Genomic DNA, 22,604 nt, shown 5'->3' with positions numbered 1-22,604 from the left:
GAGTTTACAAAGCAACAAGACAAGAACAAACTACAAACCAGCTTCCCAAATCATGATGTTAGGGATTGCTCTGTTACATGACTTGGTCACTTCTGCTCTGTTCACAGGACAGTTTTGTTGCTTGTGAAGCCTGGACCCCAGCACTTCCCAGAGAAGTCATTTTATCCAGCATTTGGTCAAAGAACAGTTGGTGTTTAATCGGTTAAGTTGTAACTGAAAAAAAAAAAAAAGCCTGAAAGAGGCATTAGATTGCAGAATCTATATATCATTCAGGATTTCAGTGTACACATCCAAGTTGTCTAGGCAGTGTCCCATTATTACTGCCTTGATTTGATCAAAGTGTCTCAAGGTGCTTTTCTATGCAGACATCCAGTACCACTGCACTGACAATTAGAGACAAGTTTGAGAGTTTTAAAGGGTGACCAAGGAAGGGTATTGTCTGGTCAAATTAAGCTTAGTTTAGAGTTTTTGTAAAGCATTCCAGCTAAATCATTAAACTAGACATTCTTCTGCAGCATATACATAACACCAGTGAAAATAGGTCATCTTCACTTTTCTCCAGGCATGCAAAACAGAATCAAGTTGGTCTACTCCAAAAGAAGTGTACAACAAAATATTTACTACTAAAAAAATCTAATATAGAAAACTTATTTACAGGAGTGGTCTGAAACCTTTTCTATTCCTTAAATAGAATATTTAATACAGGAAGTAAATGCAAAACCTTTTACCATGGTAAGTTGATATCATCTGTTCTTAAGCAAAAACCTAAGTTCAGTATACAGGGGACAGAAGTGATTAAAACACTAGATAAACCTACTTTAACAAATCTACTGTAAGTGAATAAGCCATAAAGATGCTATTGCCAAGTAAGATTAAGCTGCTGCTATTAAATTTTCTACAATAGTTATTTTCAGCCTTCACAAGCAAATCACTCAAGAGCCACAAGTCTGGTTTCTAGTTGTTAGTTCCCTCTCTCCTCAGCTTTGATAACTTCAGCTGGGGGGGGGGGTGGGTTAAGGCATCTAAAAAAAATGACAGCTTTTCCTGAAAATCATGGCTTTGAGGATGCCCTTGAACAGACAGGTACTCCTCCTCACAAAGGGACCAGGATCTCAGAACTAAAGAAGTAATGTTTAGACAGTTCAACAAGCATAAAGCTACCCAGACTGCAGATTTAAACTTCGAAAAAGGCAAGGCAGGTCCTAGTGCAGGTACAGTCTCCCTGCTCCCATTCCACCATGAAAATACCCAGGGGCAGTCAAGACTTAAGTCTCATCTTCTAGGATCAGAACTGATTCAAGAGGACTCCAGCAGAAAGACCGAGTTAGGCCTCCACTAGCTGTTCAGGAAGCATGACTGGGCTACTTTGACTCACAACCTCTCTCCCTGCCCTTCTCCAGGTGAGTTCACACTCCAACACCACCTTTCTCCTCCTCCGAGATCTACTCTGGTAAGGCCACAAGGAAAATAAAGAGCAGCACAAGGAGAACCTGGCCAGATAAAACAAGATCCCTCAGAAACTTCTGGTTCAGCTGAGATCGACAGCATCTCAAACCCTCCGTTTATCTCGCACAGATGAAACGTTATCACTTATCCCAGGGCAGCCTGCACAGAAAGAGTTCGCCAGAGAAACTAACACTCAAGGCCAGCCTCTCCTCGCCCTTTCCCTCCCCCGAGCCCCACTTGTAGATACAAGTCACAGCAACCACCCACCCCCCATGCCTCCCCCTCAGCCCCCACGCCACCGGGACGCAGCAGAAGTAGCCAAACCCACGAGAGAAGGGCTGCAGCGACCCTCACCTCCCACTCCGGCTCCCGCACCGGACCGAGGCACACAGCTACGCGCCAGGCACCGCTTCCCCCCTCACCCACACTCCCAAAGCTTTCCGAGAGCCGAGGAGCCGCGTCCCGGGGTAGGAAGAGAAGCCACCGGGCTCTCCTCGCCCCCACACACCCAGGGGGGAACGTGGCTGCCCCGCACCCCGAGTGACACCTCTCCTCTCTCTCCACAGAGCCGTGAGAACGGACGGGAACGAGAGGGCTCAGCCACATCCCCCGGCCGGTGGGCCCAGGCCCGATCAGGCCGCGGCCCGGCAGCTCCCCCTTCCCCAGGGAGGGGGGGCCGGGACGGGCGAACTCCCCACAACCCCGAGGCGGGCCCGTCGTCGCTCCGAGGCACCCACCCTCCTCCCTCTCACCTGGGGACTAAGACCCGGCCCCGCGCTGCGGCTCCAGCCCGGCGCCCGGCACCCGGCTCCGCTTTAACCGCCGCCGCCCCCCGCGCTCTCATTGGGGTGCCGCCGCCCGCGCGCCCCCGCCGCGCACTTCCGCCCTCGTCGGAGCCGCTCCCGCCGGCCCCGGCTCCCCGCGAGCGCGCGCCTGCCCCGGCACCGCCTCCTCCGCCCGCACGTTGGTCACGTGGCGCTCGCGGGCCAATCGGCTTGTGAGGCGGGGCGGGACGAGGGGGTGGCGGTTGGCGCTGAGGCAGAGGGCCCCGGGGCGGGTTTCGTCCCACGGCGGGGGCGCGTTGCGGGAGGGGCCGTGTCTGTGGTGGGTGTTCAGGCTGCTGAGGGATGAGGTCCCTGCTAAGGGAGCAGCCGAAGAGCAACAGGAAAGGGCTGCCCACCCCGTTGTTGCTGAGGGGAAGGGGCCTGTGGGGAGCTGGGAGGGGAACGTTGGTTCTCCTCAGAGTCCTGTAGGGAGCCTCGCTGAGAGGCTGAGCCCGTGAACCCTACAGGCTCTGGTTTGGCCCAAACGTAGTTAGGACGGGCTCCGTCTTAAATACATCACCTATACTGTAGTGCAAATTCTACTGATGGCTGCAGAAAAAAATAATATTTCTGAGATCAGAAGGTAAAGGAATGGAAACGTCCCTGCTTCCCCTCATAAGTGTTGAGGGTGCCCAGTGTTTTATTTTATTAAATCATTGGCTGCAATACTGGGGGTGTGTGCAGAGCAGTTTTAACTGCTCAGGGAAAAGAAAGAATGGCTGTTGCTATGTTTACTGCAGTTTTTTCTTCAAATCTTTATCAGTCCCCAAAGCCAAATTGTCTCTGTCCAATTTTAATGTTACCAGTCACACAGTCAGACATAGCTGTCTTGCCAGTTACAAAGGAAAACACGCTTTTTCTCACTAATTAATTTGGCTAATTTTTCTAGCTTTCAGTGTTGACCTATTTAAATTCCACACTCTGAAGTTAGAGTGAATATGTTGGGTAAAATTCTTCCTTCTAGAAAAACGTGCTAACACCCACTTTGGGAAATGATGGAATTCATTATTACCACTGATCTCGGGGGGTTCAGATCCTCTGGGAGAGAAGTAATAGGTTAAGTAGTTGTGTTAACTCCTGCTTTCACATTGGGCCTCTTTGTAGTCTCCTACAGAAGAGAAAGGGAAAGAATTAATTACCTCTACCTCTATTCATTGATGGATAGGTGAAATTGTATTTTGAAATTGGATAGCATAAAAAAGGCCTCTCACTTGAAGTCAATGGAAAGGGAAAAAAAGGCAAAAAAAAAAAAAAGCAATCCAGCTTTATAAAAGTGATAGGTGAAACAATGGCCTATTGCCAAAACAAAACAGAGGAGGAGGAACTGGAAAAAGATTTACTATAATCTGTAATTTCAGGGTTGGCAAAAAATGCCAGGAATTGGAAAAAAAAGAAGTTACAGAGGCAGAAAAAAGTAGGTGTGTGGCTCTGAGAAACAAATGAGTACTTCACAACTACATAAAAAGGAAGTATCTTCTGAATTTCTCCCATCTTGAAGGAAACCAAGTTTTCTACATTGTTTGTAAGTAAACAGGATTGACATCATCCTTGTATCATCATCAGTTTCTCCTCCTAACTCAAACAACTGCAAAACACCAGATTTTAGTTAACCCCTTAGGTGAAAAAGTGACCTTTTTGCATTCATTGGGAAAGGTCCCAATTCTAGTAATTGTTCACCTCTGCGTTATAGATTGTATCAGATTAAGAACAGCATCAATATTCCTCCTGCATTAGAAGCTGGCAGACTGAGAGCTATTTACTATTTGATGCCATCCATGCAGAGAAGGAATAAGCAGAGAAAGAAATATTGCCAGATATGAAGGAATGTTGGTTTATACCTAACACTTAAATGACCCAAATCTTAGTATTTCTAGGATTATGCATGAATTGATTTTAAGATAGATTTTGTGCATTTGTATGTAGTCCTAAAAAACCCACCAAGTAAAAATTAATTAGAACTGTTTCCTATTTATTCTGTAACTATATGTTTCCATGGCCATCTTTTGTGTCCTGCAGACCATGTGGTGGGACTAGTTCCTCTGATGTGACTATTCACAGAAGATAAATATTTCTAGCAAATCATTTCTGTGAGATGAAACTACCAAGAACCTGGGAAGCCGGGTCTTTTCAAACCGAACACAGTATTAGTCTGCTGCCCATACCACAATGCTGACACTTCCCCTTCCCCCTTGCAGAAAAGAGGGTTGAGAAATTAACCACATGTATCCTGCTTCTGTTTAGGGGAAACCTACTTCTTTGTAGTAATCCAGTCATGACAAAGAACATTTGTCTGATGTCATGTTTTTAATCATTATGCATGTTGCCTGGTATAATCTCCATGGTTACCATAGGTGTTACAGATATATTTTGGCTTCAGTACTTTAGTAGGAAAAATTGCAGTCTATAGAACAATTTAGGGGAGAAAATTCCTTTTTGTTGTCATTTATATTGCATTTATTTTATTCTAAGTGCTTTGCAGACAAAAAATGTTCACTTTCTAAACAAGTAAGATTTTAGTAGAGATGGAGAAATTTATCTCCAGCTATTACTTTATTGTGTCATAATATGTTTTAAACTGCAAATTCATAAAGATAGGGATAGCATTTTTGATAGATGCATTTAGTGTCTAGCCCACTAAGAATGTAACAGGGCACTCTGTGTCACTGCTAGAGTCACGAACAACAGTAAGTATGGTGGGATGACTGAGCAACAAATATTTTTTTCTTTGCAAAGATTAGGACTCATACTTCCCTTCTGATCAGTTCTATTTTACAAGTAGAAATCTCTTCTAGAAAGATGATTAGCTGAAACAAGAAAGAGCGGAAATTAGTTCTAGGAACTGGTGATGGGAAAGATGTAAAACCCAAATATAGAGCTCTATTCAATTTTTTAATTTTTTTTTATTGTGACAGTAATTGGCAAAGAAAATCAAGATGTATATAAGGAATTAAAAGGAAAAGATGGTAGTAGACCCATTCCTAGTAAGATGGGTAATAGACCACCCAACCTAGCCCAAGTGTTGCAGGGAAGAGGATCTTTATGGGATCTATTGATCTGATCCCTTGGATTACCATATCCACCACTGCTGAGGGGAGAGAAGCTAACATTGTTATCTCCCTCTTCTTTCTGATAAATTAATGCTAGATGGGACTGGCAGTTGCCTTGGCCTCCATTTTTGTTGTTTACACCTGTACAGTGTTTGTGTAAAACCACCATCTGCATACCCAGTTCTCCTTTGACAGTGTTTTATAGCATCTCTGGCCTTTTTTTTTTTTTTTTTTTTTTTTTTTTTTGCACAAGTTAACTACGGGAGAAACAAGGTAAGGAGCCTGTTCAGGAAAAAAGTATTTGAGGAACTATAAGGCCTAACAGGCTGCAAATCATGGACAGAGAAATTCCCTGTTCCTGCAGAGAGTATGTCATAGTAGTCTCAGGGGTAAAAGGAAAGGTATGATGAGAAACTTGGAGGGAGGATCTTGAATTGCAAGGGAATCAGTGCTACCTAGGAAGTCAGTCTGCAGCTTTAGCGATGTTATTCACAGTCTCTGGCAGTAACAGAAATAAGAGGCAGATTTTCTTCTCTGCTGACATCTGAATGCTGAAGACGGACAGCTGCAAGACAGGTACCTGATTCGCAACTTTTACCCCAGCCTCAGTTTACAAGAGACTGAGACAGGAACTGTTGCCAGTAGTAACCACAAAGAAATCAGGGGTCAGTGGAGAAAGAAGTGGTACTGCCACATGTCCAGCAAAGAGGCTGAGCCAGTAACATAAGAACAGGTTAAAGCAGCAGGGAGGTTTTGTCCCTCTCTGAAGGAATTCTTAGTTCCACCCGGCCAGTCCCTCGTATCACCTGTGCAGCACAAAGCAATGGTTCAGTGAAGGTAACCAGACCCGTAAGTTTTTACTAATCTATTCAGTCCAAAGCCACTGTATTTTTTTATCCTACTTTTTAAACCATTTTTCAGTCAAAAAGGAATGCTAGTGTAAAACTGGAAGAACAAAAGAAAACAGTAAATAACCTATTGGATTATCTAGAATGCTGTGATGTCCTTTTTGTTCTCAAAATACAACATTTTTTATATGTGCAGAGTTGAGCTGCCAGACTTAATCTAGGCTTAGATGACTTGTCAGAAGAGGTACGTGTACATAGTGTGCTCTCAGAGTTAGTTCTAAAATAAAAATAATTTAGTCAAAGGTGATTTTCTTTTTTTGGGCATGGATAGTCTAACAAGAACTGCATTATACGGATTATTTGTATACTTAAGAGAATGAAGCTGACCTTGCCATGATTTATGAATTTCAGCATTCAAAAACCATAAAGCAGTAAACTAAAATATATCAGAACCAAACAATAGTAAATGAAACATGACTGTGGGTTTGGCCTTGTAGGAGTTTATGGCATTTTGACTATATCATGCACTTTATTTTTGTTACAGACAGCAGAAAGTTCACTATCAAATCACCTTTCCATTTCAGATACAGCTGAGATTTCTCAGGATCATATCACAAGGTCATTTTAAAGGAGATTCTTACTGACATTTGGTGAGGTAAGGGATTTCACATTACAGTTTTACAAGTGTTACACTTCTGATCATCGTGACTATCAACAGCATGACAGATTTAGGTTCTGATCTTGGAGCCTTTACAGAAGGAGCTAAGACAGTTTATCTAAGTTTATTGTAGCTATCTTGATAGCCAAGAATCAAAAGAAAATAAAAAGTCTAGAGAGAGTCGTAAGTGGTCAGGTAGTCTTACTCCATGGCCCAAAGGCAAAATCAATTATACATATGTTGGTTTTGGTATGTATTTTTTTAAATGCAATTAAGATTGCAGTATCATCATAGCAGTTTATTTAAAATGCTGAATTATTTTATCATAAGAAAAAAATTAACACCACCTACCTTAAATGTCACTTACTGCAGTTTAAGCATATTAATTAGTTGTATACTGGACATAGCGATTAGATTTATTTTTTTTCCTTTTTATATCAATCTGCTAAATATTCAAAAAGAATTATTTTTTCACTCCTCAGAATTTTTTTCTTCCTTCAAATAACACCTGTTTTTTTCAGTTGTTTTTTATAGGTCATGTTTCCTAATTGCCAGTCACTCTCTCTCTTCTTTGGACTCCCTCCAGCTGGCCCACATTTCCTGAAGTGCACTGCTGAAGCACATACGTTAACTAAGGCTTTACCAGTTATATGTAGGGTAGTAAGCGTACTTTAGTGTCTTACAGATAAAGTTGAATGTCATTATCATTATCACACCAAAGCCAGTTGCATAGAAACTGGAATTATTCCGGAAATAGATAAGGCAGGGGATTTTTCCAGAATAATAAGGCAGCTGACATTATTGAGAATTTAGCTCACTGAGTTGAACAGTGCTACCTTGTTTAATGGCGGATGTTGGAGAGTGACTTGAGCATGCTAACAGATCTCGTGTCCCTTATTTTTGAATAAAATTTTCCAGATGAAATTATTGACAAATATATTAAATTAATATTGAAAATTACTGGCTTTGATAGCAACCAGCATTCTAGCAGCATGGGATCAATACTTCAGAAAGATTTGTCATTTAAAATTACATAATTTTTGAGTACCTACTTCTGTCTACAATCTCTAAGTTGATGTAACTTAGAATGGGGTTAAAATGTCCTTCTTCAAATTAAAACAGAGCATTTTTTATGCAAACATATTTTTACACCATAAAAGCCCTTCATATTAGTCTGCTATTTTCATTGTTATCAATGCAGTTTTCTCTTTTCAATGTTTAATCACATCTATTGCAAACATTTGGGAGCTTTAATGCCCTTTTACCATTTAAGCCTCAATAGATTTTTTTCTTTTGCCCAAGCATCTCACAATTTATAAGAGGGATCTTGTTATCATAGTATTCTACCTATTTATCAATGGCACACCTTCTAGAATTGACTCTGATATGACTCATTGGCTGAAAAATCAGACTCTTCTTGCACCTACAACATAACTTTGCACTATCATGCTGGCAAATGTCAAATTAAAGAAGGTCTGAATGTGAACTTGAATGGAAAATCTCTTCTGGAAATTCAAGTTCTGCATGAAGTGGTTTGGATGGTGAAACAAATGACTACAAATTTTGTCTACCAAAATTCCTCTTCAGCTGCACTTTGCTACAGATGCTTTATTCCCTAAACTTACACAATATAACACTTCATTGTTCATTAATTAGTTGCTGTATTTCAACCCAGACGTGAAAGCCTCACAAAAGTGTGTAAAATAAAACCTGTAGGAACTTGTTCCACCAGTGAAGTTTATGATGAAGTTTGTGTGTCTGTGAATATGCTAATGTAAGCATTGTATTGTTATGACATTACTTTATTCTTGATTATAGAGCTTGCTAAGAACACAGTACAGTCAAGTGATAATATTACTGCATTTGAGAAAACTTTCAGTATTGAGCTGAATGTTCATCTGTTAGTTTACACAGCATTCTTCTCTAGAAAAGACATGTTACTTGTGGTCGATAACCTAATACAGTCTACAAACGGCCTTTCCTTTTTTTTTATGTTAATTTGATAAGAGTACAGTATGCTTTACATTAAAGGATTAAGGAAAGTAATTTCAAAATAAGCATGCATTGTATCCCACAATATTCTGGCTTCTGTATTGTCTTTTATCTTTTCAGTGGACAGTAGCACATACTTAGGATCTGTCAAAAGAGTAAGAGATTATATTTTTAGAAAAGAATACTTGCTAGAAGCTAATTATGTCAGTGGTAGCAATTTACTATTCAACATATTAATAGGTTAACTAATATTCAACCTATTACCTCCTTAATAAATAAATTGTAAATTAAAAATAAATATCTTTTATCTTCTAGTGCAATTTACATTAAGCCTCATATTCCTTTGAAAAAACTTGGGAGGAGCAGTACTGATTTGTGGAGGTCCTCAGTCTGCAAAAGTAATGTACCTTAGCCAAAGTATAAGTATGGAACTCCATCAGACACCGCAAGCCCAGACCCCAAGCTTCTCTTCATTCCCCAAGTTTTGTGGTTTCATTATGATTTACTTCTGGAGAACTATAAAAATAAGACAGAAGGACCACATTAAAATAAAAACTGAAATAATTTCCAAGAGCTAAGAAGTTCTAAGTTGAGATTTCTGATACTCTGGATAACGTGAGCAAGCAAAGGTGCAATATAAGGAGAAACAAACCTTTTGAATAGAGATATATATATGCATATATATGTGTGTACATATATATTTTTAATTTAGAAGTTGAAGCCATTGTAATTAGACACAACTAACGTTATGTTTAAGGGTCAGAAATGCTGCTTTTCCCCAAATTTCATTGGAGCTACACTGCTTTACAGCACAGAAAACTATATTATGTACTCACAAGCAAATCTACCCACCCTTCTACCTAAACTAATCTCCTCCAAATAAATGACTGAAATCCTAAATTTATCTGATATTTGCAGGCTAAAAGAAATTGTTTGCTGGACAGCAGTGAACATTTGCTTTAATTTGGTCTTGTCTTTTCCCTTTCATTACAGGGCCATGTTTATGAACTTGCAAGCTGTGTTAGGGATTTTCTGCCCTAGAGCAGAATGGCCAAAGAATGGCATTTTTGGACATTTTTTGATCAACTACGGTTTATTGAACAGTGTTATATCTTGGCTTTCTGAAATCTTGTTTACTTGATTTGACATTACCATAAATGAGAGCAGAATCTGTATATATCATAGACTGCAGATCTGGACCTGTACTACTGCTGTGTGTCTATAATGCAAATGGTGAACAAATTAATTTAAGAAGTTCCATCTTGTCAGAATGAAAAAATAAAATTTACAGTAAATAAGAAATAAGCCCAAGCTGTGTCTATATCTTCTAAGAATCTTTCAGAACTATGATTGCCCTTAATCATGCAAACCACCTTTGTGTAACTTTGAGATCTTTAGTAAGAAGCCTTACACAACCTTTCAGAGAACAATAAATCAGACTTTGACTTTTCAAAATTGCTTCTCTGCATTCAGGCATGAATTTCATCCCCAAGCTGGATTTCTTGAAGGGCAACAACAGACCTTTAGCTTCATTTTTTCTGATCAGACTTTCGGTAGCAGAAAATGAATTGATCTGGCTCACGTAACTACATTTTTTCCCCTTATAACCCTTGTCCTTTTTTAAGGTTTTCCTTTTTCTATACAATAGTTCTCTAATATTTTAAATAGAATTACAACCAGGTCATAGGACATACAAGGCCTGCTTTTCCCCTACCTTTTTTCTTACATACTGATTACTATCTGTGAAAACGTCTGCAAAATGCTAAATGGCAATCAATACAGATTTAAATCACTACAGAAATAGTCAGATAATGGAGAAGGTGGCCCATAATATAGTCTCTCCGTTCTCTGGAAGCAGTGCACAATGCATCAAAATGAACGTGGAATCTTTCCAAACAGAAAATGTAGAGTTAGCCCAGAAACTAGTGGTCTCATTCTAAGAAGCACTATCTGAACATTACTGTCTCCAAGCACTGGATTTTATGGTGATTTCTTTCATGCTGTTTTCAGTGTCACTTGAGTATTTTCTCTTTGCTCTTGGCCTTGGACGTTAACAATTATATTACTGGAATGAGAGAAGGGATGAAAACTGATTAGTTAGGGTGACTATTCTGGAAACTTTTAGTGCCAGTTGAGAAATTTGAGTTGCCGTAAGTGAAGGGTTTGGTGGCGCATGCCAAATTACTTGTTGGTCTCAGAATAGTGTATAGAGTGTAAAAAACAACTTCATATTGAAGCATTGTGGTGATCATTATTTGAGCTGAACAGAAAAAGGAAGTACACTCCCTTCAAGAACTGGTTTCTGCAGATAATGAGTTGTATCTGCATATACACAGTATAAGGAAAAAAATAGTGTTTTTTCCCTTCTGCAGACCAACAGAAGACTTCAGTCTGCAAACTTCAAGCTTAAACTCTTATGTGGTTCACTGTAAATTAATTGATAAGGTTAAAAACTAGCATTGCTCATTTATACTGTGCCTGGTTCATAAAAATAGATGGACAATGCCAAGCAGATAATACAAGCCTGCCATGGAAGCTAGAACTGTAAAGGCACCAGTGCAGTCAATATAAACTGTGACATCTTTATGAAAGCAAGGACTGATCAGTGTGTGCTGTAACCATTAGATAAGACAAATCACTCTTGCTTGTACTGCGTCTGGTTTAGTGAATAGTATTCCATGCAAAATGGATCAGCTTCAACAAGGACTAAATATACCCCTTGCCTAGCATAAGATAGTCTTTGGGTTGCTGTTTGGGCTATTTTCCTATAAGATATGGGCTCAGATCACTTCAGAAGAGGAGGAAGTTGATGTCTGGTTTACTACATGCTAGATAGATGCTGTATCCCCTAAGACCTTGCATACAAAAGGATGCATCATCTTTCTGTGATTTGAAAGAAAAGACTGCTACTCTCTCCTTCCTCCCTTCCATCTTTCAATTTATGGAGAAGGGCAGGATTTACAAGATACTCTCTTCCTAAGTCATTTCCTATCAGTTTTCCACTGAACTTGTTGGCTTGCATAGATCCCATTCAGAGAAGGGATTTGGGAGTGTGACTGAATCTTAGTGTAATGGCTTAAGATGCTGCTTTCCCCAAAGTCTGCCCAGTTCTTTTTTTCAAAGGCTGTTTCTGTCCTAAGAGAGTGGTAGATGATAATGCTGGCAATCTTAGCTTTTCCATTTTAACAGTTATAATTAATTTAGGATATAAGACACTAAGGACAGTTAAGAGGCAGGTACATAGCTGGGAATGGGAAAAGTAAATGACACATTCAAAATGTTTAACAATTTATCTTTTTTTGACAACTGCTTTAACCCAACAAGTGATTTCCTTGTAAATTTAGAAAAGGTCTTTATATAGAGCAAGTCTGAGATATTATTATAGTCTTGTGGCAGCTGCCACTTCCTTCCAAGAAAGGGCAGTCCTTCATGCTCTTTGGAAAGCAAAAATGCTATGGTTTTGGCCATTGTGGCTGAAGATATCCATTATGTCAGATGCAAAATGCAATAGTCATGTCACGTCCATGCCAGATTCAGCCTGATGTAGTTCTGCCTTTTCAGTTTCCTTTCACAGAGCCTAAGCAATGTGGCCACCTGCTGAATCTCTCTTTTGATTAGCATGTAAAGAATCCTTTGTTTGGATCAGCTGGGCTCGTTTGACTTCCCAGCACTGAAGGCTCAGCAACAGTTTCACTTGTGGCTTTTCTTAAACCTCTCCAAGGGTTTTCTGGGGATAATTTGGGAAGCTTTCAATTCAGGAAAACATGGCAAAACTCAGTTCCTTTTCCACTTAGCTGATTTGTATTTTCTTATTTTGTTGTATGATATTAATGGAGATATGGCTAAGCTGCCATTTCTAAATACAGTCTGGATCATGGCAGAAAGGGCTGCAGCGCTAACATATAGGGTCTGCCCATAGAGTTCAAATTGCCTTAAACTTTAGGTCTCATCTTTAATAATTGGCTAAAAATGAGCTAATCTTTACAATTATTTCTAGAATTCCTTGCCCGGAGAGAGCTGTATTCCTTACAAAAACTTTCAGTATACTTAGCTTTTCTGTCATTAAAGTTCTATGTATCTTCATGGAAATTTTGTTTCTTAGTTCTTAACAGTTAAAAAGGAAAAAATGGGTGAAGACTGCAGCATGAAAGAAATTCAAAATCTGTGATGGGGCAGTATTTTGTAAATAGAAATAAAAGATTCACCTAGGACTCTTACCTGTGTTAGAAGAATTGATTATCTGCATTAAAAGATAGGAGTCATTCTAATATGATTCCAGAGGTCCTTAAGTGACCTCAGATACATGAGTTTATTCTAGTTAAAAGACAATGATATTCATTCAATAGCTGTGGGAAACACACTGTCTCATCCCCAGAATTTTCCAGCTTGGTTCATAGCTATCCTCGTGGGGCAACTCCACACACAAGTTGACTTGTAGTTTAACTGTTAGCTTTTGGCATAGCTGTTGCATGACACAGGTGAATTACCTGATAATTATCAGGTCTTGCTTCTCAGAAACAGCTATAAATCAAAAGTAATCTTTCCTGTCAGTTCCCAAAATCTGGAAGTGTAAAAACAAGTAGGTGTGATTGTCGTGCTTTGTCCTTGGTTGCTGTACCTACAGCATTAATCTCACCACCAAATTTCAACTCCTCCCCATTAGCAGCTTAAGGGCTGCTCCCCTTACCAAGTTAGTTATAATAAATCTGCAGCTGTCATAAAGGAAGATACTGCATGATTTTATAGATCTCAAGGTCACAAATCAGCAACGAAAAAGGATGTGGAATTTATTTCTCAAAAAAGATGGTTTCCATATCCTTCAAGCTAAATATATGTTCATTTTGGCTATGGAAGAAATAAGGCTTTTTATGCTTTTCTGGACAGCTAATGGAGGACCATGCCCACCTATCCCTCTTAGAGACTTCACTCAGTAGAAAGCCATAATTAACAGGAAGACCAGCCTGTAAAACTGAGCAATAAAATGTCTGTCAGCTTTTTTCTATGGACATTCCTACTTCATCTAGATAATTTCCAACAACCAAATTTCCAACAGTCACAGGTTTGGATTGTGGGGAGTCTCTTGAGTTGCTGCTGGAAGAGATATGAAAACATGCTAGTTCAGATTAGGAAGTGCTGACCAACGGACAAAGTTACGATACATTAGATGGCACCACATTTGTGGCTACTGCTGCGGTTACTTTAGATCCACACCACAGAGCTAATTCCAATTTCTATTTTGGTCCATGTGCAGTTTTAGCTCCCCAAGAAGCATTCCTTGTGTTCCAGCATGAGAAGTCGAGTCAATTTTTATTCTTGTATTACAATTATAAGAATATATATTCAATATTAATTCTAGCTCCATTTTTGTTAGATTTCAAACTTTCAAGCATTCATTTGTCAGTAGAGTGTCAATAGCTTGTTGCTCCAGTACGTAACTCATTTGTACTCTGAAAAAGCAGTCTTTTTTAGCATGCCAGAGACATGGCTCCAGTTAGTTAGGCAGCTAGAGCTTTCATTCAAATCCTAGGTTTTGAGCTTAAGCTTTTTCTAATAAGCTCCTGGTGATTTCCAAATCTACCAAACTAGTTTGCTGACTTATTTTAGTTATATAAAAAATGTTTTAGTTCTAGTTCTTATTCTGTTCCATGTACAAACATTTCATTCTAATTCTGCCAAAAACTTTGCCACTCTTGTTCTAGTTCCTGTTAATAAAATGCATAGCTTCCTGGTCTGCATCCTGTTAGTGCTGACACAGGCTCCTAATATCCAGTGTAGATTCATCCCTCCAAGGACAGGAAATGCTCTGCTTTGCTGATTCAAATCTGACCAGAAATAATGCAGACTAAAAAAGTTTTAAGAGGGAAAGTTTAGCAAAGAACATGAGAGTTAAGAATGTAACAGTTGGAGTTATAAACACAAAGGGAAGAAATATCAGAACTGGCTTGAAAGCCCTTGATAAATGGTAACAGTAATAGTAATGAAACATAGCCTGAGAATTTAGCCTAACATCAGCATTCTTCTTTTTTCCTTTTATATACGTTTTTCCTTTCTAAGCTTTTGTTGGTTTTTTGAGGGTTTTTACGTATTCTGGTCTGTATGACTTGTTATTTACATTGGTTTGAGCATATAACAATTTAAATTTCTATTATTTAACAAAGGTTTTACAAGTGGTTTTGCAATTTAATGTTGCTGATAACTTGCATGTGGAGTTGCCCCATGAGGATGACAGCTTTAAATCTGTCATTTAAGCTGCCATTTGCGTCAATTTGTCTAAATGCCGTAAGCCAGTTGAATCCACTAATAAACAGTTAAAACAATAGACTATATGGTTAAAAATGGTTGGGTCTTGAAAATATTAGTATTATAAAAACTTCCTGTGGAACTGGTAACTTATAGACAAGAAGTGAAGGACTACTAGGGCACGGGAGACTGAACTCTGATGTCCCTTTCCAGGTCAGAATTGAATTGCCTTGGCTTAGGGGATATGGCAGTTCTGTGTATAAAGAAAGATCATTGTTTTCAAACTCTGCTATTTAGCCACACTAAATATATCTGAAATTCACAAATTAACAAATGGTACGCAGTAGTTGTGCAGCTGAAAGGACAGAAGTTCTCAGCTTTTAATTTTAATGGGACATGGCATAAGTATTTAAGTTGAGGCATAGCATAAAAAGGTGAAAACTGACCAAGTGTGCTTGATAAAGGGAGACAAAATAAACACAAGTCCTCAGGTTCTTAATTTTACAGCTCCCTTGAGCAAATTAGGAAGTCACAGTAATAGGAGAGTGAAGTTCAATGGGCACTTTGCACACCTGTGTGCAAAATCATGGCTTCTCTTTCCTAACCAAATCTAATAAACAAAGGTAAGGGATTTGCTGTGTTGATAGGGCCTCTCTAGCTGATTTAGCATGACTAGGCAGGTTGTTCTCCTTCCTCTGAGCTTGCTAATGAGCGTCAGGAAGTATTGCCTTCCTTCCCGGCTCCCAGCTTGCTGCCTCTGCAACATCCCCTGCCTTTACTGGCAGGGCTTCCTTGACAGATTCCAGCACAGATATGCACACACTGCTAAAAAAAGGGGAGGTCCATCCGTTTCTGATAGATGTAATAATCTTATTTCTTTCTTCTCATCTGTTGTATATCATGTGTAAATAACTGCCATGTTTTACCTAGTAGTGAGTGTATTTTGGTTGTGAAGGACTGATCTATAATTAACTTTGTTATGATAATTATTATAGCAACATAGTATTTTGCACATATAGATTAATTACAGTTTTGGAAAGCAATGGTGTTGACACCTTTGGGCTTGAAATATGCTGTATCAACAGATTTGAATATGTTCACAGCTGTAGGGATTTTTTTTTCAATTCTAGCTGTCATGTTCACATTTCATCCCTGTAATAACAGACCTTTCCCACTGATGATTCAGATGAAGTACTCTCTCTACCCAGTCTTTCACAGGCTAAAACACAGCAGTTCCCCAAATTTTTCAGTGAAAAAAATTGCTATTGTAGAGCAAGAATTTAATGCAACCCCAAATACTAGCATAAATATGTGATCAGATCAAATTTCATGTAGCTTGTGACCTTGTTTGAAACTGTGGTGATCTCCGTAGTTTTAATAGTGCCTGGTTTGGGAACCACTGCTTTATACACTTTTAAATAGCAGATGTGCATTTCTGAGTTGTATTAGCAGCCTATAGCACAAGGCAGCATAGAGTCAGCACGTCCCAAAGAGAAGACTAGGGTTATTTATTGTTTACATAGTATAAGATAATGGAAATTAATCTATTAGATGCAGCATTACTGGCCCCCTCTCCCCTTCGGCCTGCTTTGTATCAAGAGCTATGACCATATTCCATTCTAGTGACTTCAGTACCAAATCTGGATTTATATTGGGATGACAGAGTAGAATTTGACTGCTATTCAAGGCAAAGCTAATTTGTATTGTAAAATTACTTCTTGTTTCCTTCTTGACCTTCACTAATTTGCATAAAGTTACAGACATGTATGATGCCTTAAAGGTGCATGAAGACAAATGCTCCTTCCCTGTAGAGACTACAATCAACAATAAGAAATAAAAGCACAATATAAAGAACTACTGCTGGGAGGCAATAGATTCTTTCCATGGACTACAGTTTTCTATGGGACATGCATTCACTTAGCAATTCTTAATCTACAATCAGTCCAGACTAAGTACTTTGTTTCTTTTAAAGATGTAAATAGCAACGCCTAGTGGATTAGCATTGAAACACTTTATGGAAGAATTGCATCTTAGGAAGGATTTGAATGAAGATAGCATTGTGATTTCTTCCAAAAGACTTATCAGAAAAGAGTTTACATCAGAGAAGAATAGCTCCTGCCTTTTCATCACAGTTACTTTCTGAAAAACAAGTACTGAAGAGAGATAAGGAAACTTTCTTGTAGACTATTCCAATTATCAAATAGCAAGTTCACTCCACCCTTCCCTTGTATTTGGCTTCTTACAGAGTGCCTGGAGCTGCATTTTTGTTCCAAGACTACCCTCAGAAAAATCCCCTGCCATTATCAGACATGCTAACAAAAGAAAGAAATGTATACTTCTTCCAAAGAGGAAAAATGTAATTAACTGCCATCTATCAAAAATCAGAGGAGGGTACCCCTTTAGCTTGACTGAAAGTTAATATAGTTTTCCCCTGTGCTGTAACTGGCTGCATGTGCTGAAACCAAGCCATGGACACATCCAGTAGCACTTTTCTTCAAGCAGAAGTTTCAGCTGAGATTTCAATCCATCTCAATTACTTAGAGAGTCTCCCTGAAGATAAAGTGATTGTTTCAACTTGTATTTAAGTGAGAGCTGTCAGTTTTGATAATTCATACTTAGATTATGTTAAAATTAAGCTGATACTGTAATTCTTTCCATTGGCTTTTAATCTTCATATTAGCTCAGAAGGGTGCCTCCTCCCGCTAGTGAATGAGCTTTGCTATCATCTCCGAGGACAGCAACTTCTTTTCAGTCCCCATTAGCACTAGCACTATGCTTCCTGTACTGAAGGAAGATAGGACCCAGAACCTGCTGAATGTATTCACTTGAATAAAAAGTCTGCAAGATTAACCCATAGATCCTGTATCCTTGTATGCATACAGAATTCACACTTACTGAAACTATTTCCATAATTACAAGAAAATCATAATTCCTACAGTTGTGGAGGGAAATTGAGTCATGCATCACATGCAGATGGCCAAAAAAAAAAAGAAACACACAAACACAATACAAAGAATACAAATAAATGTATTGTCATACATTCCTTCTCAGTGAGTGATACCTACAGCAACGTTAAGTGTATTAATAGGATAGTCAAGCCCCAGAGGCTGCATGAGTCAGATGCCAGTTTAAGGACAGGCCACTGACAATCAATAGCAGCTCATTCAGCCAAAAGCACAGCAAAATTCTTCTGTATCAGGGTACTATTCTTGCCCACCTCTCAGAAGCATGTGCAAGAAGCATCCTCCCTTCATTTCTCCTCTTGGGATAAGGCAGCACCTTACTTCTTGGAATTTCCATAGAAAAGGTGGTTCAAGCCAGACAGAAGATCCTACAGACCAGATTTGGCCAGCGGGCTGCATGTTGAACCATGCTATTGAAGAATTTTCAAAAGTAATCTGTGTCAGCCTGACTACATCCACTGACTGTGCTGTGAGTTTGGCCAATGCTAAGAGCTTTTGGAAATCGCTGTCTGTATCTGTACATAGACTCTTACTCTACTCTCAGTCTTTGTGCAAACCTTCTCTGTGCAATAGGACACTCTCTGCTCACAGCAGGCCTACACAATCCTATGTCTATCATCTTAGACACTGGGCAACATTATAAAGGGAATTGTCATCACCCAAGAGCTTAACACAAAGCTTATGGCTTTTGAAGTCATCAGACCTTACTAGAAACAAACAGGGACCAGTATGAACAAGCTGAGGAATTATATTGAATTTATAACCCTGACAACTGTAGCCAGTTTTATTTTTCCTTGGTTACCTCATCTGTTGTCACAACTCTCCATTCTGGAACAGAAACCCAGTGGACAAAGCATGGGATTAGGAATTTAGTAATTTAACTGCAGCCTCAACAGTAGTTCCTATGCACTATGCCAAAGTGGAGACGGTTGCGCAGTATTATGCAGGAAAGAGTTCTGCATCACAGTGCTGAGGTGGGAAAAGTACTGTTTAGGATTGTGATTGATACTGTGTTGCTACAGTGTAGTTTTAGTAAGGAAAATGCTGTAACCTAAATGTTCCTATTCAGTTGGGAATACACTTTATTTGTAAGACTACAAGAGTAGAAGGAATGTCCATCACTCAAGTTTAAAAGGTGCCTTTTGAGTAAAAACAGGGTCTTGGCTGACTGAGACTGAGACAACCAGGACTGAAGGAGGTTGGCATTTAGATCACAGTAGTAGCAGAACTAGATGACAAAGCAGAGCTTTAAACAGTCTCTCAGATAGAACGGTTTGGGCAGGAAAGGAAGTGAGAGGAGTGGAGGATGCTGCTTACTAAGGGGAGGACATAGGAAACAATGATGCTATTGTAGCAGTGGAGATGGTGAAGGTCACAGAAGATAAGCTCTAATTTGCATGCTTTCAAAACACTCATTGAAAGTTCGTGATTTTTCAGTGAAAGATTAGGGCTGAGGGACATTGTGGCCAGAGAGTTTGCAGTATTTGTACAAATTGTTATCTACAGTGCTTTAGTTTTTCAACTGAAAAACAGTGCATTCAGCAACTTTATGCAAAGGATAGCTGCTTTGCATTAGACTTGCCATATCTCTTCTGAAGAATTAGCTACAAACCTGAAGATCTGCACTTTACAGGAAGCTCTGGGAAGGGTCTGTCCAAGCTATGGTATCTGGAAAAGTCACTGCTGGACATGGAACAGGCAGCAAGACTGTCAGGTTTAGCTCTCAGGAAGAGATATGAAGCAGAATATTGAATATTTGCTTTTGTGACTCCCAGCTGAAGAACTGTGCCCAGTCTTTAGCTGGACATGAGAGACAAGAGTCCCAAGGGCATGGGACCATAGTGGGGTCTTGTGAAATTAACAGGGGGGAGCCCTACAGGGGGAACTATGTTAAATTTATTTTACAGAAGTTGCTTATACAAACCTATCTCCTAGGAAACAGTATTTGTCTACATTAACATTCTTTACCTAGTACTAGATATATAGAATGTGTCTGAGTTCACTGCTGTTTAGATTTCGCTCCTTTAGCATTCCTACAGCTTGCCAGAATGTCTGCTTCTGCAGAAACAAAGGTTAATTAAACACATCCGCCCATTAGAGCAAGGAGTGAACATTACAATCTGGCCCAGAGCTACCTTCTTCAGCTGTCAGCACTGAAAGACACTTGGAACCACAAATTAGTTCCTCAAGCAAGACTAGTTTCAGCAGAAACTGCTTGTTTTATTGAATAGAGAAGTCCTTCCCCATATTTACAGTTTTAGCTTGTACTTGCCTTGCTGTACCTAGTTCCAGCAAGAAACATTCTAGTGGTATTTTGCAAGTTGCATGATCCAAGATTTTTGGATCTTTACAGTGCTATGATTAACACATAATAAGGAATGTTGGAAAAAAATGTACCCTGCCTTCATTGCTAACATCACCTTTTATAATTAATATAATTTAAGGTAACCAATATTGGATTTTTTTATTACTTGTGGCATTCCTTACCTTTGTACCTTTCACTGTGCTTGCATAATGGAACTAAACTGGCCAACTCCCTCATTATGCATTTCTTTTCACTTTTCTGTTTTACTTTCTGGCTCTAATGTATAAGCACCATAGTACCACAAATGCTTTCTCAATTCTGTGAATCAAACCTACATAATAGTATTTCATTATATTAACTCTTCAGAGTAGCATTATGGCTGTACCTCAGTTTCCCTCTCACTGTTGTATGGGGAATGAAGGCAGACAGCATATACCTTTCACAAACATGTACTGTTACCATGCTTATAATCACCACTGCTTGAAGAACTGACATTTCTAAAATAATTTCTTTCTGTGCTGAATCAACACAACAACATGCCAACAGATCTTTTAAAGAGCAGTGACTAGTAATAAGATTACTAAGGTAGGATCTGAAAGTTGGATCTTAAAGTTAATTATGTAAAATATCATGATGTCTACTTAATCACAAAGGCTGGCTTGTTTTCCATTCTCTTCAGTAATAGATGAAGCAAGTATAACTCTCTCTACATCCAAAATTCAAGGCCCATATTTTGTCAGAGCTCTTCTCAAATGTGATATTGTATTATGCATCCTCCATTCAGTTTATCCCAAACAATTTCTGACTTTCTCAAGCTAACTCATTCTTCATACCTATTAGCTGAATCATTGCCGAAAAGGATTTTCTGCCCATGAACTGAATGTGCATATATTTTGTCTCTACTGGCTTGGTTAGTTTTGATCACACACACACAGATCACAAAGTCTTCTTTCTATTCCCAACCTCGAAGAGAACACCTAGGCACATTATAATTTCAAACCCTGTTTTTCACTAATATTATCTACTGTTTGATTAAAATTCTCAGCTTCTCAAACATTATTACTATTACATTTGATGGGTTAATAATAGGAACCATGGATAAAAGGAGACATGAGTGAAGAACCACAGAAATATTTTCAATTATTTGCATTGCTTTCTTGGGTTTGGTTTCAAAGTCTATGAAAGTCACAGAAGTGTCTTTTTTTTCTGTTTTTCGAAAAACCCTTTGAAAGGCAGTGTCTCTCAGCCCTGATAGATGGGCACAGACACAGCGCTGTCTTGGAAACTGCTCATCACTTGGTGGCATCAGGCCATTTTCTGAAGTCTCTGAGAAGAACACCTTAGTCTTTAACAGAAACTGAAAGTGAAACCGGAGCAGTACTCTGACCAATATTGGACAGTTGATCACTGATGGCAGAGCCCTAGTGGCCAAGTGCAAAATACGCTCATAGGTAACATTTTAAAGAGAGGATAAATGCAAAAGGAAAACAACATGGTAAATTAGAAGTGTTGACCCCAGAGAGGAAACAGAATGGCCTTCTTGGAACATGTTTCCTTGGCTTGTTACCTGGAATCATCTGTCTAGCCCTCAATTCAGTAGGCAAGATATGATTCTCTTCTTTACAAGTACAACATGTTAAATTACTCTTGAGTTATTTCCATAAATACAGCATGCCAATGCTTACTGACTGATTTTATCACCTAGGAGCTTTATTTGCATTCCGCAGTGAAGCAGTTGAATTTTTAAGGTTTTTTGTTGTTAAATTGCAGTTAAGTTGGAAGGCTGCATACACAGTGATGCTCTATTCATTACATATGGCAAAAGTCTTTAGAAAAATCTTGGAGCTGACCACAGTCTTGTGCTGCTTCTCTCTCACACCAAAAATACTGTATGATACAAAGTGGTGTACAAGGTTGTGTAACAGACAGCTGTGCCTATACCCAGGTTTGATAGGGAGTAACATTATTTCTTCATTCCCTCTCCTGAGCCTCTTTCTATCTTATGCCTATGTACATATTTTCTGGGCCATTTATCCTTTCCTGTACTGAAGAACACTATTGAACAGGTAAGATGATAGTGAGAATTGGAAAAATTTATATGTCCTATCAGCATAAACAAATGTGGACTATACTCAGTATAGCTATAAAGCTGCTGGAGCATACCATTAGCCTGAACACAGGTAGTAATTTAAACATGTTTTCAAGGATCACACTTCTTTATGTACTAGTCTATTCAGGGATGACACAGCATATAGTTCAGAACTGCACTTCTAAGCAGATA

General features: G+C 39.1%; 1 protein-coding gene across 2 annotated transcripts in view; it reads right to left on the bottom strand.

The window, feature by feature from the left end:
* Window positions 1-22,604, bottom strand: part of RALB (RAS like proto-oncogene B) — a 65,112-nt gene that overhangs the window by 24,238 nt on the left and 18,270 nt on the right. The window contains exon 1 of one of the 2 annotated variants that reach the window (XM_075757023.1): window positions 2,201-2,355. The exons of the other annotated variant lie outside the window; for it this stretch is intronic. The gene's annotated coding sequence lies outside the window, so the exon portion shown is untranslated. Of the gene's footprint in view, window positions 1-2,200; window positions 2,356-22,604 lie in introns of those variants that run through there. 2 annotated transcript variants of the gene reach the window in all.

The sequence above is a fragment of the Balearica regulorum genome, chromosome 6 (genome assembly GCF_011004875.1).
Source record: "Balearica regulorum gibbericeps isolate bBalReg1 chromosome 6, bBalReg1.pri, whole genome shotgun sequence".
Lineage (NCBI taxonomy): Eukaryota > Metazoa > Chordata > Aves > Gruiformes > Gruidae > Balearica > Balearica regulorum.
The sequence above is the reverse complement of the archived record's forward strand: the minus strand, read 5'-3'. Positions and strand labels throughout refer to the sequence as shown.